General features: G+C 45.4%; 1 non-coding gene across 1 annotated transcript; it reads left to right on the top strand.

Moving 5' to 3' along the window:
• The first annotated feature begins 14,011 nt into the window (after positions 1–14,011).
• trnam-cau (transfer RNA methionine (anticodon CAU)) lies at positions 14,012–14,083 on the top strand. The gene has a single exon. It is a non-coding gene; the product is annotated as a tRNA-Met (tRNA).
• The last annotated feature ends 2,228 nt before the right edge of the window (positions 14,084–16,311 follow it).

Here is a 16,311-nt window from a genome sequence, read left to right as displayed (position 1 = left end):
GATGTCTTTGGACTGTGGGAGGAAGCTGGAGTACCAGAGAGAACCCACACAGGAACAGGAGAACATGGAGACTCACACAGAATGATCCTGTGCTGGAGCCGAGGCTGGAACCCCGGAACCTTCTTGCTGTGAGGAGACAGTGCTGACCACTGCACCACCGTGCTGGATTTTCTGTAACATCAAGTACATCTGAACTGGCACTTGACAGTGACAGCAGGAGAACAAAAATCCCAGTGTGTCATCAACATTTCCTGTCAAATCAATGTTAGAAGCTGTTGAATTTCTGGATCAGAACAAGGAGGAAGGAGCCCCAATGAAAGAGTGATGGTTCTTGATTCTGATTTTGTTCTTCACTCCTACACCAGAGAGTGAAAGTGTGGGCTGGCTGGGAGCAACTGCCTGCTTCAGAGTGGGAGGAGCCTCAGGACTTTCCAGTGAGAGCTGCAAACTTCCACCAGCGCCCAGTGCCAGCAGGTCTTCATGATGGAGCTGAGAAGAACACAACAACACCAGAGCACTGGAGAGGAGCACAACACTTCTTTGCTTCCTGGCCACTCTCATGTCTGTCTGTCCATCTGGAGCTGGGGGGAGGAGCTTCACATGTTTTTCTTTTTTAAAAAGGGAATGACATGACTTCCTCTGTATGTTAGAATATGAACGACTAAAAATGTTCATCCACAGTTTAAAGTTAGAATTAAATTTAAAGTAGAAAACTCTTCCCTCTTCAATCCTGTCACTCAGTGTTGTAAACTGTTTCAAACAAATTCTACTGTTCAACAGTTCAAGTGTTTCTAATGAAGCTGAATGTTCTCCTCTACTTTCCTCAATTGGGTTTCTTTCATGTCCTCCTGACATCAAAGACAGAATTCTAGCTACTGTCAAAGCCCTGATGACATCATCATCATCAATTCTGACTTTGATCTGTGTCTGTCCAGCCGGTCCTGAGTGGATCCAACAGTTTCCCATGGGTGACTCTGTCATGGTCTCTCTCCTGCTGTCTCCAACTCTCAGAGTGCTTCTACTGGTTTCTCTCCATCGTCCCTGTTGCTAGGCAGAGCACTGGTGAGGACTGAGGCCAGTGATGTCATCACCCCCAGCTGAGACCTGCCAGGTGATCCTGCTTCATTCAACTCTGCTGCCTCTGCCACTGCCCTGACTGGTGAGGCTGACAGCAGGTTCTCTCTCATCTAAACTCTCTGTTTACAATGGAGGCTGAAATCCTTGTGATTGGTGGTTCAATCATCAGGTCTGTTGAACTCCCAGGTGCCATCACCTGCTGTCTTCCTGGTGCCAAAGTTGTGGACATTATTGAACGTCTCCAGGACTCATCGATCTCCACCCCTCAGCTCACATCCTGATTATACAGGTGTGTGTGAATGACATCACGAAGAGGCAGCCAATCATACTTCATGACCAGCTTGAGTCTCTTGCTAGTTCAAATCAGAGTCTGGGTAAATTCTGTGTTTTTTCTGGCTCCATCTCTGCTCCTTCCAGAAGCAGGGAGCATTTCAGCCTCTTTCCAGTCTGCATGAATGCTGAAAGGCTTCTGTACTGTTTGGCTTTGCTGTTCCCTGCAGCTTGGACATCAGATTAGAACGAACCACACTCACTAACTCACCTGTTCTTAACCACTGAGAGCTGATTTGGTTAAACATGGAAAAACACTGACTCTCTATGAGGATGTTCTCCTGCCCTGTGTGGGTGGAGCCAAGAAAAAAGACTGTGAGACCCAGAAATCAGGGCTTCTTCTCCTCCATCTTAAGGTGGTCAGACTGAAGTCTCAGCTCTGACTCTGGATCTGTTCTCTGTGTGCCAACATAAATGTGATTGGACCAGAGAAGTTGATGAGTATTTAGTGAACCTTTCCACTGAGGTGGAACCATCCTGGGAAGAAGGAGAGGAAATGAAAGCTTCTCAGTGTAAAGTTTTAATTAAGCTGGCCAGCAGTTGAACCTAGAAGCTTCTGATTTGTAGTCAGACACATTATCCAGTGTGCCACTACCCCTGAGATCACTGTAGTGTGTTCATGTGTACTTGATTTTACAGAAAATCCAAACACTCTGGTGGCATTTTCAGGGGACAATATGGTGCAATGGTTCGTGCTGTTGCCTCACAGCAAGAAGGTTCCAAGTTCTAGTCCCGGCTCCATCACAGGATCTTTCTTTGGGAGTCTGCGTGTTCTCCCTGTTCCTGTGTGGGTTCTCTCTGGTACTCCAGCTTCCTCCCACAGTCCAAAGACATCAAGAGGGGACGAGGCTGATTGATACTCTAAATTGACCGTAGGTGTGACTGTGAGTGTGAATGCTTGTCTGTCTCTATGTGTTGGTCCTGGGATGGACTGGTGACCTGTCCAGGATGAACCCCGCCTCTCATCCATTGTCAGCTGTGATAGGCTACACCCCCCATGAACCACTGCAGATAATCAGTATAGAAATGGAAATTTAGCTGCTATGTTGAATCACAAAAACCTTTTGAAGTAAACTTTTGCTTCAGTCAGAAAGGAGACTGTTATTAACTCACAATGGTTTGTGATTCTGATGTAAGATCAATTTGTTTTCCACCCCTTTTTATCAGATTCACATTTCTAAACTAACAGGTTTATTTTGTTCTTTTCCTTTACCAGAGGACAGTTTTGATCCATCAACCTCTGGGTTCTGGGCCCAGCTCTCTTCCTCTGCTCTTCTCTGCTCTACCATTTATTAAACAGGTCTTGATTTAGGAGAGCAGGACTGAGACAAGAACAGGAATGTGAGTGTTGAAGGTTCACAATGTGGCTCTGAAGCCTCAGCAGGTAAAGATTCATCTCTTATTTCAGAGGTGATTTGAAGAATTCATTGTTGCTGAACTGTTGATGCTTCAATTTCTGGACGTTCACTGGTGGAATGTTTGAGGGTCAGAGGTGAAAAGAGGACAAGTGCACCTGTTGTGTGTGATGGGGCACCAGCATGGAGGAAGTTGTCAAACATTTCCAGCTAAACAGCAGGAAACTTCATGTAAAGAATTAAAATGAATTAATTCAGTGTTTAACTCCCAGGCCTCTGGAATAAAACCCAAGGAACAACTGACCACCTCACCATGACTTCACCCTGATAACCAGGAGGTAACCTGGTAGTCAGAGCAGTGGTGCTCAGGTCTGTGGACTCAGAGGAGGGTTCTTCTTCTGGTCCTGGGTTTGAAGACATCAGCAGCCTTGTTTGAGTCAACTGGGATGTTCCTCTCAATAGACAGCAGCATTAAATCAGAGAGCCTGTCTGCTCCATGGCTCCTCCTGAGCTGGTCCTGGATCAGCTTCAGTTTGGAGAGTCACCGTTACACTGAAGCAGAGGTCACTGGCAGTGCTGTATATACTGGGAGGAGCCTGTGGCTCTGGGTACACTGTGCCCATGTTGTTGGCTTGAAGGCAGCTCAGCGTTACTGCACATTGTTGTTTTGGAGAGTTCAAGATGAGGAGAACACCTCAAGTTCAGGACATTTTCTTCCCAGAGTGATAAAAGCAGCCAACACCTCCAGCACAGAGAGGAGAGACCTGCCACACCTCTCCAGAGACCTGGGACATGATGGCAGTGGTGGGATTTGAACCCACACCTCCTCAGAGACTGGAGCCTAAATCCAGCACCTTAGACTGCTCAGCCACACTACCTCACTGAGCTAGTTAGTGAGTTGGTCTGCTAAAGGCATGTTGAAGAGGAAGTAACAATGGTATCAGACTTATTCTGAAGGGTGACCCCTTCCCTCCACGGTCACAGGAAGTGACGACAGCACCGCTTGAAGAAGCCGGGAAAGAAATGGAAAAAGGACTCAATTTAAACAGAGCCTTTCTACCTCAGCACGCCAAGCTAGCAAACCCCCTTTTGTCTGGTTTGGACAGACAGACAGACAGACAGACTACTTTATTAATCCCTTTTGGACGTTCTGCAAGGGAAATTGCACTCTCCTCAACATACATTCACAGCACTGTTACCATAGATTAGACTAAAAATAGCAAAGAAGAAAAAACAAAGACTATATATCTATCTATCATATATATATATATATATATATATATATATATATATATATATATATATATATATATATATGCATATATACATGTGCGGGTGCCTGTGTGTACCTGGATGGTTATGTATATGTGCATAGTGACAGGAATAATCATAATATTAATTGTTCTTAATTGTTATTATAACAATAATAATGATGATGATATAATATAATAATGATGATGATATAATATAAAACATATAATAAAATAATAATAGCAGTAGTAACAAGAATTATATAATAATAATAAAAAATAATAAAATAATAATGATACTACTACTACTACTACTACTACTACTAATAATAATAATAATAATAATAATGTACAGTCTCTTATATTGCACGAGTGTCCAGTTGTTATTGGGTTAAGCTAATGGTGCTCAGCCCTCTCCAACAGTCCTTCTGTTAGCCCTCCCCCCTCCAGTGAGGAGTTGAACAGTTTAATGGCTCGGGGGATGAAGGAGTTCTTCAGTCTGGTTGTTGTTTAGTGACTGTGGATGAACACACAGGAGAAGTTGAGCATGAATCTGTGTTCCTGTTCACTTGAATACATGCAGGTGTAGCAGGTGGAAATACGACTGTTTATTTTTGTTCTGTTGAACTGTTGACACAACGGTGTCAGATTAAAGCATCTCCACCTTCCAGATGCTGGTCTCCTTCTGGGGTCCTGACTGACCTCCATCTTGTGTTCTGGATCCACCTGAACCCAGCAGCTCCAGATCCCTTCATTCCCTTACAGGGATAGAAAATGGCTGCTGGATGGAAGTCCTCCAACTGTGGCTGTTCTGAAACTCTTCTCCTCAGTCACTCCTGAGTTGACACTGAGATGGAAACTCTGAGTATCAGGTTCAGAACAGCTGATCTGAGTTGGTCCAATCAACTGTGAGTACGTTCACCTTGAGTGTCACACGTGCACAACCAGGACAAAATGACATCATCAATGGAGCCCCGATACCACGAGTCACCATGACAACCAAGAACAAAATAACAAGTTACTTTGAAACAAGACCTTCATATATTTATGATGACATCACCAATATGAGCCTTCCCAGTCTGTCAGGGGGTAGAATTCAGTCAACACCAATGACATCAGTGTCAGAGTTTAGAGATCAAAGACAGACATTAAAGCCTCTCTGATAAAACAAAAATATAGTGAAGTACACTGGAAAAGAATATTGCAGTATGTTAAATATGATGTTTCCATGGAGGGGCAGTTTGACATTTTTATTTTGGATGCATTTATATTTTAGAATCAGAAAGGCAGTGACAGTGACATCATCGAGACAAAACGTGGTGTTACAAAGGTGAGGTGAGCAATTTTAACAGTCAATCCAAAATTTAGGCCTGAAGTTAGAAAATAATATTAGCTAGCTGGCTACGTTAGCTAGTTAACGTTAGCAAGCTGGTGATATTTAGCACCACCAACTAGTTAAACAAGGTCAACAGCTGTTATGATGATGGTCACATGATTTAACCTTCCTCCTGTGGGACCTGTTTTAGGATTTAAATGTATCAAAGAACCACATCAATTTGTTTATTGTATCAAGGATTTTTGACTTTGTCAGGAACCTCTAGTTCAACAAAATAAAAGAAAAAATGTTTTTCACTGAATTATAAAATCATTAGCATTGGTTTAGACCCAGTTATCAAAATAAGATGACAAAGCAACAATCAGAGCCAAACCTGAAGTCAGAAGTGCACTGTCAGCAACACTGCCAGCAGCTCCTCTCCCAGTCATGGGAGCTTCAGGGACTCTCATTAGCCTCGTTCTCCCATCGACCTGCACAACAACATAACAAACAAAGACCATCCTTGATGTGTCTGCATAGAATGCATTTGTGTTGTGGACCCACATCCACCAAGAGTGCAACAGCATCCTCCTCAGCAGCCCTGCCTCAACACCAACCAGAACAGCCACAGCCACAACCCCACTCAGGATCTGGTTCCAGAAGAAAGAGGGTCAGGACTGCCCAAGCAATCAGGACAGCAGGACGGACGGATGGTGCTTCAACTGAAGGAACATCTCTGCAGAGAACACACACAAGTGTCACACATGAATCTAAACACAAACAATCAATCAATCAATCAATCAATCAATATTTCCATGGATAAGGAAGCCTAACAAGGTCACCAAGAGATGGAAACAACTTGGAGGATAGAAAATTGTTTTAGTTTATTTGACAGCTGATTGAAGACGTGGGTCAAAACTGACCGTTAACATAGAGATGGGAACAGGAAGCTGACACAAGAGGAAGGTTCCAGCTCTGAAAAAGGAGTTTGATCAAAATCTTGAACTGACAGTAGAAATATCCTTTTGTATGTTGACCTTTGTTGACAGAAGTCCCTTTAGCTTGGCAGTGACAAGAATGGCTGCTAGCTTGACAAAGAACTGCACAAACCAGGTTCAAGCTGGACTTTGGACCCTGGTATCTGCAACGACTCCATCAACTCCTAATCTAGCAGCTCTGCTGGGTCCAACTATTTTACAGAACATTTGACAGACCTGTGGAGCAGTGAGGACAGACATGAGTTGATCACATGATCCACTGAAGCGCCATTTTACCTGCCACTGAGGTCACCAACATGAGCTGGAGTTGGGAATCTTGAACTGAACCTGGTATCACAGTGACACCTGCTGCTGCAAAATGGAACAGCAACATTTAACCCAAGCACAGGATTGGAGGGAGACTGATGGTCGCTGTTTGGGTTTTTGAAAAACAAAGAGGGCGTGGGTTCAAGCTGGATTCTCAGAGACTATTTCCCCAACCTCTACATTGGAATCTACACTGTCATCCAGTCACATGACTGAAGTCATCAGTCATGTGACTGAAGTCATCCAGTCATGTCAGTGATGTCACTCTGCAGGACTGTAATTACCGTCACATTCTAGAAAAGAATCCAGTCTCCTCATTTCTGGGGCAGTTTTGGTCTTTAAACACTTGACAGTTCCAGGAGATTTAGTCTGGCTCAAGATCTTCAGATCAACACAGGGCAGAAGGCTATGACTCCATTGGATTGTATCGTTGGAGCATTCAGAGATCTGGTGGATCTCAGTAAGAGCTGTATTTATCCACTGAATGATCCTCGTCAATGTGATCCTGATCCTCCATCTCTCAGGCTGACAGAGCAGGAGGACCTGACTGAGAAGAAAGCTGCACTTGAGCAGCTTCAGTCTCTGAGTGACAACACACAGGCAGAAAACCAGAATTTGAGGGAACAAGTTTCTACTCTTGAACGTGAGAATAAAAAAGCAATCCAGGAGCTCCAGAACCTCACTACCGTGGTGGCCAACCTCCAAACGGTCCAGGACAAGAACCAGACTCAGATAGAAGATCTGAACGCAACAGTCCACAGTCTTCAGCGTGAGGGGAGGAAGGTTGATGGACAGAACAATGAGTTCAGAAAAGAGCTGACCCAGGTTCAGTCTCTGAGGGAGAGTGAACAGGTGGAGATGAAATGTCTTGAGGAAGACCTGACTGAGAAGAAAAGTGCACTTGATCAGCTTCAGTCTCTGTGTGACAAGAGATGGACAGAAAACCAGAATATGTGGGGACAGGTTTCTAGTCTTGGACAAGAGAAGATTATTGCATATCAGCTGGTAGAGAACATGTCTGCCATGGTGGGCAACCTTGAATCTGTGAGGGAGGAGAACCAGACTCAGATCAGAGACCTGAACACACAAGTCCACAATCTTCAGCTTGAGGTGAAGATGGTTTACAAGGAGAAGTGTGACCTCAAGTGTGAGCTCAACTCCATCCAGGCAGAGAAGAACAAAATGAGAGAAGAACTCACTGAGAAGAAGACGACTCTTGAACAGCTGAGATCCCAGAGTGAGGAGAGAGAGGCAGAAAATGGATGTTTGAGGAGACGAGTTTCTACTGCATCTCAGGAGACAGAGACCTTCACTGCTGAGTTGGCCCACCTTGAATCAAGGAAGGACCAGGACCCCACAAAGACTGGCAGTCTGAACGGTGAATTTCAGAGTCTTCTATGTGCAGTGACAGCACATATTGATGATTTCATCATTGGGAAATCCTGGGAAATCTTCATGATTTAAAAAGCTGTTTGAAAGAGGAAAATCATGACCTTCAAGCGAAGGTCCAGCAAACTTCTGAAGAGCAAATAGACTCTCCCCTACGTCCAGCCAGAGAAGAGCAAAAAGACTCTCCCCTACGTCCAGCCAGAGAAGAGCAAGCAGACTCTCCCCTACGTCCAGCCAGAGAAGAGCAATCAGACTCTCCCCTACGTCCAGCCAGAGAAGAGCAAACAGACTCTCCCCTACGTCCAGCCAGAGAGGAGCAAACAGACTCTCCCCTACGTCCAGCCAGAGAAGAGCAAACAGACTCTCCCCTACGTCCAGCCAGAGAAGAGCAAACAGACTCTCCACTACGTCCAGCCAGAGAAGAGCAAACAGACTCTCCCCTACGTCCAGCCAGAGAAGAGCAAACAGACTCTCCCCTACGTCCAGCCAGAGAAGAGCAAACAGACTCTCCACTACGTCCAGCCAGAGAACAGCAAACAGACTCTCCCCTACGTCCAGCCAGAGAAGAGCAAACAGACTCTCCCCTACGTTCAGCCAGAGAAGAGCAAAATGACTCTCCCATACGTCCAGCCAGAGAAGAGCAAACAGGCTCTCCCATACGTCCAGCCAGAGAAGAGCAAACAGACTCTCCCATACGTCCAGCCAGAGAAGAGCAAACAGACTCTCCCCTACGTCCAGCCAGAGAAGAGCAAACAGACTCTCCCCTACGTCCAGCCAGAGAAGAGCAAACAGACTCTCCCCTACGTCCAGCCAGAGAAGAGCAAGCAGATGCTATCACATGTTCTTCTGCAGAGGAGCGATGGCATTCTGCTGCATGTCCTGCAACTGAAAAGCAGAATGATGGGGGCACCCTGGAGACTGGACCTGCTATGGGTCAAACCAGAGGTCTACTGAGCCGTGTGACATCTGGTGTAGAAGATGCTCTGTTTATGTACATCGTTTTTTTCTTTGTGTGCTTTTCCTCAACTCTGTTTTCTTTGTTTGTTATATATGATGATACCTTGATCACCACAGCAGTTGATCCCAGCTTGATCAGCTGTGTCCTTTGCAGTTTAAAGCACTTTAGTGATACCTGTGGGGTCCCTTATCCTCACTGACCACAGGTATTCAGCCTCAGTTAAGGAGAGTGAACCTTCCAGGTTGCAGCTCCTAGACTCTGGAATGCTCTCCCACTGGACATGAGGACGCTGTGGACGCCTTCAGAAAGAAGCTAAAGACCCATTTGTTTCGTAATATTATTGTTCATGATGGAATCGTCCCTCTGTACTTGCCCACACAGGTCAAGAGGTCAAATGATTCCTTGTTTAAAACAGCTCTTCATCACATGGATGTGCATCCCAACAGTCAGAGTTCACCGATACTCCTATTCCCTCCAGTGGGAGGCACTAGGAGTGACTGATGAGGGTCAGGGGGGATCAGGCTAGTCCAGATAGTGGGTCTGTATGAGGTTGTTAGGGAGGGATAAGGTAGTTGCAGAGTTCAGGCTGTAGTTGTGCTCCAACAGTTGAGACAGGGCAGGATAAAAAATGACACCCTGATGGCGTTAGGAGTGATTCTTACAAGAACCAATCAATAAAAGTGGGTGGTGACCTGCTCATGTGACGCTTGTGTTGATGATTACTGGGTCTCCTCCATGCTCGTTTATCATAAATGAATCCCTCTAAGTAAAACACCTGATGTCTCCTGAGTTGTTTCACAAAATATTTGTGTGTGTGTGTGTGTGTGTGTGTGTGTGTGTGTGTGTGTGTGTGGGCAATAACTACAAGTTATCTATGTATAGATCAAAAAATTATGAATCAGTTGGATACATTGACAGTGGAAGTTCAGGTTTCCTGTAATTCAGTTTGCAGACAACACAGAAAACTGCCCCTGACCCCTCCCCTCATTCTGGAGGCTTTAACATGAAAATGAAAATGCTGACAGACACAAATGCAAATCAGGGTATTTGACCAGAGGTGACATATCTTTTCATACTTTTCTTGTTATATTTGTTATATATGTTCTGTATGGTTATATTTGTTATGGTTGTTATGGAGTTTATGGTTATTATCTCTGTTTCTTGTGTCTTTGTCTTTGTTGTCCTCCCCTTCGTCCTTCCTGGATTTTTGACCTTGGTTGCAGGAAGCCTGTGACCTCAACTCCTTTTTCTGTGTTGCTGAACGTAGAGCCTTGCTTCATTGTGCTAGCTAAAGTGTGATCCTCCCTGCTAATTCCTTATTTCATTGACTAATTACCCACCAAAAATTAATACCTACTTGCTTTATTTGGCTGAAGTTTAAAAGACCATCATTCTGGCAGCAACAGTCTTTCTGCCTTGTAAAAACGCTAAGCTAACGATGGCTTCTCCCTCTTGTTCTCCTCTCTCCTGCTCAGGGTGCCACATCTTTTGTTCCTCCTCTGCCTCCTTTAGTGATACTGATAAGTGTGTTAAATGTAGTTTTTTGTTGTGTTGGAGGTGAGGCTTAGCGAGGTTGAATTGGACCTGCAGCGGCTCTGCACCAAAAGCTGCGAGAGCTAGCCAACCCTCACTAGCTGGTGCAGACCAACTTAGCTTAGCTCCTAGCTTAGGCCCAACTAGCACTCCCCCAGAAGCTCCCAAGCATCTGGGAGAGCGCCAAGAAAAGTTGGGCCTAAACTAGGATGTGCTTGCTCATGAAGAATTGTTGGGTGTAAATTAATTTAAGGAGTGTTGAACTGGACCTGTTCTACTTGTAAAGTGTAACTTTTGTTATTTGGTGCTTTACAGGGTGATGACTTGACTTCATTGCAGCTTTGACCTGAGCAGGTGTTCATTCACATCTCAGTAACAGGGGACACTTTATAACACCAGTGGACAAACATCAGCATTCATCACCCAGCAGCTCCTCTGATCAACAGAACAAGCTAAAGTATTCTGGAGAATGAGGGCATCGATCCCTCTACCTCTCACATGCTCAGCGAGCGCTCTACCATTTGAGCTAATTCCCCTGTTAAGGAGCACAGCAGATGATGCAGCTTGACCTTCATGGTTGAATGAGCGTCACCAGTTGAAGCTTCTCTGGTTGACCAATGTAATGGAGACCAAGGGTTCCATGACATCAATGATTAATTGAAGGTAGCATTTGTCTTGGTATTAACAGTTTATGTAAATTAGAGGCACACACACATGGTAATGGTGAGGTTTATTGAATCAGCAAACAAGTGAAACATTTTCTATGCCATGTGTTCCAGGGAGGGACCTGGGAAGCACAGGGGGACCGGCCATCCTGCCTGTGGAAAATGAAGACCCCAGTGTCAGTCAGTGGGAATCACTGTGCAAGGCCTGGTATTTAGTGTTTATCAAGTTTGTCTCATGTAAATGTGGCAGTTTCAGTCGTCACGTCAGTCCTCACCTCTTCCTGGTGGTTTCCTTAAAGGGGGTGGAGCCAAAAGGGGAGAGCGGCCCAAGGAAGCTCCTTAAGAGCTGTAGGTGCAAACCTTTGCTCCCAGATGGGGGAGGGGGTACAATCACAGGCAAGGTTCATTGAATGATTATGTGGATGTATGATTGAGTTGGTGTAGTAGTCTGGAATCATGTATATATTTAGTCAGGTTAAGTTGTTGAGATGGTGCTGGTTTGATGTAAATATTGATTGTGGAGCATGGTTGTGGTCTCACCTCCACTCTATGGGCCATCCATCGTCATCTTCTGCTAATTCCTTACTAGTAAGGGTCATGGGGGGGGGGGGGCTGGAGCCTATCCCAGCATCTACAGGCGAGAGGCGGTGTTCACCCTGGACAGGTTGCCAGTCCATCGCAGGGCCAACACACAGAGACGAACAAACATTCACACTCATACCTACGGTCAATTTAGAGTATCAATCAGCCTCGTCCCCAAATTGCATGTCTTTGGACTGTGGTAGGAAGCCGGAGTATCAGAGAGGACGCACGCAGGCCCGGGGAGAACATGGAGACTCCACACAGAAAGATCCCGCGCCCGAGCCAGGACTCGAACCCGGAACCTTCTTGCTGTGAGGCCACAGTGCTGACCACTGCACCACCGTGCAGCCCCGCTATGGGCTGGTCTGTCTAATTTCCTGCAGCCAGGAGGGAATTAAAGGCAGTCAGGGGTTTTTAATGTAAGTTGATGGTGTCTCATGCAATCTCTTTCAATACTTTTTAAGTAAGTTTAAGTGAAGAAAAACATCGGTTAGTCAGTAGGACTCTGTGCGTGTGTGTGTGTGTGTGTGTTTGTGTGTGTGTGTTTCCATGCAGACTTTTCCTTGTGACAACCGATTTGATTTGGAAACCATCTCATCTAAATCTCCTCTCCAAAAACCCTCTTCTTCAACTTTGTACCCAAGTTGTCTCCTCATCAGGCACCACAGTATCCAGTAGGTTCAGTTAAAACAGTCATCAGTGATTAATGTTCATGTTCAATGATGAGGTTTTGATTTATTCTTCCAGAATCATCTGAAGAAACCCTCCTCAACACTGTGAAGCCTTCATCTGACAGGAGGAGTTTCTTTTCCCAGTGATTCCACTGACAGTGAAAAGCTTCGTTCATCAGACTGGTCTGATAGGATCAACTACTGTTTGCTCTGGAGTGCAAACAGCAACCTGTCAGGAAACATTAGTCAGATCAAAGCCAAGATTAAAGCAAGAGCCTCCAGATCAAAGTCAGAATTGATGATGACGTCATCAGGGGGCTTTGATAGTATATTTATTTGTACCTAGAATTCTGTCTTTGATCTCAGGAGGACATGAAAGAAACCCAATTGAGGAAAGCAGAGGAGAACATTCAGCTTCATTAGAAACACTTGAACTGTTGAACAGTAGAATTTGTTAGAAACAGTTTACAACACTGAGTGACAGGATTGAAGAGGGAAGGTTTTTGTATTTTCAGTTTAATTCTAACTTTAAACTGGGCATGAACATTTTTAGTCGTTCATATTCTAATATACAGAGGAAGTCATGACATTCCCTTTTTTTAACCTGTCCTGTTCAGGAAATGGAAATGGAAATTTAGCTGCTATGTTGAATCAGAAAAACCTTCTGAAGTCTACTTTTGTTTCAGTCAGAAAGTGGACTGTTGTTAACTCTCACAATGGTTGGTGATTGTGGAGGAAGAAAGAATCCTTATGAACCTCTTTTTAACAGACACACATTTCTAAAGATGCAGGTTCATTTTATTTTTCTTCTTCTAGCAGAGGATGGTTTCGATCCATCGACCTCTGGGTTATGGGCCCAGCACGCTTCCTCTGCGACACTCTGCTCTACCATTGACGGAACAGTCCTTGTTTTAGGAGAGCATTATCTGTCTTTGTCTCTGCCCTGCTCTCCTGCTCTCTTTCCCCTCAGTTAGTCCTTGACATGATCCATGCTCTACAGCTCTGCGGGTGGAATGAAGACCTGCGTCTGCTCTGCCCGTGCCGTCCTTTGTCTAAACCTAAATTGTTTGACCCACCTGTATAATGATCGGACTCGCTCCCGCTGAGCGCGCCAGGCGCTGCAGACAACACAACCAAACTGGCCCCGATCAGGATTTGACAGGCCGAAACATGCCCTCAAAACACCAAGAATAATATCCACCACCTTCTGAACGGGGCCTGACCCGTCTCCTGCATCAGGGGCCGCCGCAGTCGCGCCTCAGCTGTTCAACAGCTGTTCACCCTAACACTCAATGAGACAAAGACATGAGACAAAGACAAAGACACTCAATGAGACAAAGACAAAGACACACACACACACACACAATGGAGCGAGTCCGATCATTATAAAGGTGGGTCAAACAATTTAGGTTGAGACGAAGGACGGCACGGGCAGAGCAGACGCAGGTCTTCATTCCACCTGCAGAGCTGTAGAGCATGGATCATGTCAAGGACTAAGTGAGGGGAAAGAGAGCAGGAGAGCAGGGCAGAGACAAAGACAGATAATGCTCTTCTACAACAAGGACTGTTCAGTCAATGGTAGAGCAGAGTGGCGCAGAGGAAGCGTGCTGGGCCCATAACCCAGAGGTCGATGGATCGAAACCATCCTCTGCTAGAAGAAAAATAAAATGAACCAGTGTCTTCAGAAATGTGTGTCTGTTAAAAAGAGGTTCATAAGGACTTTTTCTTCCTCCACAATCACCAACCATTGTGAGAGTTAACAACAGTCCACTTCTCACACACACAAACACACAGAGTCCTACTGACTAACCCATGTTTTTCTTCACTTAAACCACCACTGGAGTATTGAAAGAGATGGCATGAGACACCATCAACTTAAATTAAAAACCCCTGACTGCCTTTAATTCCCTCCTGGCTGCAGGAAATTAGACAGACCAGCCCCTAGAGTGGGGCTGCACGGTGGTGCCGTGGTTAGCACTGTGCCCTCACAGCAAGAAGGTTCCGGGTTCGAGTCCTGGCTCGGGCGCGGGATCTTTCTGTGTGGAGTCTCCATGTTCTCCCCGTCCCTGCGTGCGTCCTCTCTGATACTCCAGCTTCCTCCCACAGTCCAAAGACATGCAATTTGGGGACGAGGCTGATTGGATTCTCTAAATTGACCGTAGATGTGATTGTGAATGGTTGTTTGTCTCTGTGTGTTGGCCCTGCCATGGACTGGCGACCTGTCCAGGGTGAACACCGCCTCTCGCCCGTAGATGCTGGGATAGGCTCCAGCCCCCCCGCGACCCTTACTCGTAAGGAATAAGCAGAAGATGACGATGGATGGCCCATAGAGTGGAGGTGAGACCACAACCATGCTCCACAATATTTGAGACAAAAAAAATATTTACATCAAACCAGCACCATCTCAATAACATAACCTGACGAAATATATACATGATTCCAGACTACTACACCAACTCAATCATACATCCACATAATCACTCGAATGAACCTTGCCTGTGATTGTACCCCCTCCCCCATCTGGGAGCAAAGGTTTGCACCTACAGCTCTTAAGGAGCTTCCTTGGGCCACTCTCCCCTTTTGGCTCCACCCCCTTTAAGGAAACCACCAGGAAGAGGTGAGGACTGACGTGACGACTGAAACTGCCACATTTACATGAGACAAACTAGATCAACACTAAATACCAGGCCTTGCACAGTGATTACCACTGACTGACACTGGGGTCTTCATTTTCCACAGGCAGGATGGCCGGTCCCCCTGTGCTTCCCAGGTCCCTCCCTGGAACACATGGCATCGAAAATGTTTCACATGTTTGCTGATTCAATAAACCTTACCATTAAAATGTGTGTGTGCCTCTAATTTACATAAACTGTTAATACCAAGACAAATGCTACCTTCAATTAATCATTGATGTCATGGAACCCTTGGTCTCCATTACATTGGTCAACCAGAGAAGCTTCAACTGGTGACGCTCATTCAACCATGAAGGTCAAGCTGCATCATCTGCTGTGCTCCTTAACAGGGGAATTAGCTCAAATGGTAGAGCGCTCGCTTAGCATGTGAGAGGTAGAGGGATCGATGCCCTCATTCTCCAGAATACTTTAGCTTGTTCTGTTGATCAGAGGAGCTGCTGGGTGATGAATGCTGATGTTTGTCCACTGGTGTGATAAAGTGTCCCCTGTTACTGAGATGTGAATAAACACCTGCTCAGTTCAAAGCTGCAATGAAGTCAAGTCATAACCCTGTAAAGCACCAAATAACAAAAGTTACACTTTACAAGTAGAAAAGGTCCAGTTCCACACTCCTTAAATGAATTTACACCCAACTATTCTTCATGAGCAAGCACATCCTAGCTTAGGCCCAACTTTTCTTGGCGCTCTCCCAGATGCTTGGGAGCTGCTGGGGAAGCGCTAGTTGGGCCTAAGCTAGGAGCTAAGCTAAGGTGGTCTGCACCAGCTAATGAGGGCTGGCTAGCTCTTGCAGCTTTTGGTGCAGAGCCGCTGCAGGTCCAATTCAACATCGCTAAGCCTCACCGCCAACACAACAAGAAAACTACATTTAACACACTTATCAGTATCACTAAAGGAGGCAGAGGAGGAACAAAACATGTGGCACCCTGAGCAGGAGAGAGGAGAACAAGAGGGAGAAGCCATCGTTAGCTTAGCGTGTTTACAAGGCACAAAGACTGTTGCTACAAGAATGATGGTCTTTTAAACTTCAGCCAAATAAAGCAATTAGGGATTAATTTTTGGTGGGTAATTAGTCAACGAAATAAGGAATTAGCAGGGAGGATCACACTTTAGCGAGCACAATGAAGCAAGGCTCTACGTTCAGCTACACAGAAAAAGGAGTTGAGGTCACACGCTTCCTGCAACCAAGGTC

This window comes from Aulostomus chinensis, chromosome 1 (assembly GCF_037954235.1).
Source record: "Aulostomus chinensis isolate RoL2024-O1b breed Wild chromosome 1, RoL_Achi_v1.0, whole genome shotgun sequence".
Taxonomy (NCBI): domain Eukaryota; kingdom Metazoa; phylum Chordata; class Actinopteri; order Syngnathiformes; family Aulostomidae; genus Aulostomus; species Aulostomus chinensis.
The sequence above is the reverse complement of the archived record's forward strand: the minus strand, read 5'-3'. Positions and strand labels throughout refer to the sequence as shown.